Here is a 2,008-nt window from a genome sequence, read left to right as displayed (position 1 = left end):
CATTAATTATCTTGTCAATAAATCTTTATGACTAAATAAAATTACCTCAAACACCGTGAGTTTTGTATGCCACGATAGTGTGGACGTATACAAAATCAGACATTTGTAAGAGGAGTTTTTAATTTTATTATCTTGTCAACCTATTTATTTGACAAATTAATAGTTGGTTTTCTTTGGTCACACAAATAATAGCAGTGACTCCGATGGGGAGGATACTATTAGATGTGCCTAAGTGTATACCATTACTTGACACTAAGTCCATTAATAAGATTGTGCCCCTTCTGATGGGGAAGATCACACGCTCTTAATTAACTTCCTATAGTCATCCAAAATGGAAGTTTAATCTAGTGATCCGCAAACAAGCTCATCCGATATGGAGGAAGGCACTCAGAGCCAACGCGCAAGCTTGTTGCATCACTTATAAACCAGTAATGGAGACCGTGTAATTTATTTAAAAATAAATCCCTCTCCCACTTAGTCATTTAAAGTAAGGAATTTTGACTATGCTAGCCTACTTATCATGCATACTAACAAGCACACACAGCACAACATAAAAAGCAATAAATAAAAAACTAATTTTCAACTATTATGGCTTTTATCTATTGCTGTCCTCTGTGTGACGCCAACCCTAGCTGCTGCCATCTTTGGCCACAGTCACCGGGTCTAGTTGTTGCATCCATCTTGCTCCTTGTTCCGCTGCGCCTCTGATCCTCAAAAGGTTCCACGCCTTGGAAGATTCGATCCGCGACATAAATAGAATTTTACATTTTTCGATCCTATATTCCTCGAAGGAATGTACATGTAAACTAGATCGAACATAAGATAAAATTTACATCCATCGATCCTATATTCCATAAAAGGAATGTACATGTAACTAGATCAAAAAATAAAATCCTAATAAAACTAAATACAGCTCCTGCTGTATTTTATAATACAATCATGCACACACAATAAAATGCCCTTGACATGTCCAAGGGTCCAATCACACACACAATATCTATAAGCCATAATAGTTGGATCCTGCATCCACAAAGTTAGCACATCCTACTATTATCCTGCCTAAATTATGTATGACATGTGCATAATTACCAAATACACAGAGGCAAAACCCTACCTCTGATACCAATTGTTAGTTGCTACTCGGAAAACCTAATGGTTCCACTATAAAAACATTTTGTACAAAGGTCTGAACCTTTTCCTAGCTACCATGTGTTTTTTAAAATTAAACTCGGATCGCCTGCGGAACTTAACACGTTTGATCCTAAGTTTAATTTATTTGTTCTTTTAGGTTTAGACTTGGATCTCCTGCGGAACTTAACACGTTCGATCCAAATCACCTAGGTTATTAATTCCATTAAATATTAATTTCCAAAATTGGCTTCCAGTACTGACGTGGCGAGACACATGGCCTTCTTGGATATGGGAACAACCACCACCGACTAGACAAAGCCTTTTAAGGAAAGCTAATATTTAATTTCCTTAAATAACTTTAGGTCAACCAAAAGGAACAATCAAATCACAAGGAAAATAAAAATAAAAGAACACGACATCAAAAACTAATTCAAAATACTAGAATCGCATGCCTCTTGTAGTTGGTATTTTTACAAAGAAATAAATCTAGTATGATGCGGAAATTAAATACTAGTATACCTTTTCTTTTGCAAACAAAAACCTCTAGGTCTTCTACCGTATTCCTCTTCTAATCCCGGACGTTGTGTGGACAACGATCTTCCGAGATGAGAACCACCAAGGCACCTTCTTCTTCTTTGCAAGGTTCAGCCACCACATGACTCCAAGAAAGGATGACGTTCGGCCACCACCACCAAGCTCCAAGGGATGCAAAAGCGAAGCCTCCTTTCTCTCCATTTCTCCAAGCTAGATCCGGCCACCACAAGGACTCCAAGAGAACAAGATGGTTCGGCCACAAGAAGGAGAAGAGAGAAGAGGAAGAGGCCGACCACCAAGGAAGAGAGGGAGGAAAAGAATAATAGAGTCGTTCTCTATGAAG

This window comes from Zingiber officinale, chromosome 10B, assembly GCF_018446385.1.
Source record: "Zingiber officinale cultivar Zhangliang chromosome 10B, Zo_v1.1, whole genome shotgun sequence".
In the NCBI taxonomy this organism is placed as follows: Eukaryota; Viridiplantae; Streptophyta; class Magnoliopsida; order Zingiberales; family Zingiberaceae; genus Zingiber; species Zingiber officinale.
The sequence above is the reverse complement of the archived record's forward strand: the minus strand, read 5'-3'. Positions refer to the sequence as shown.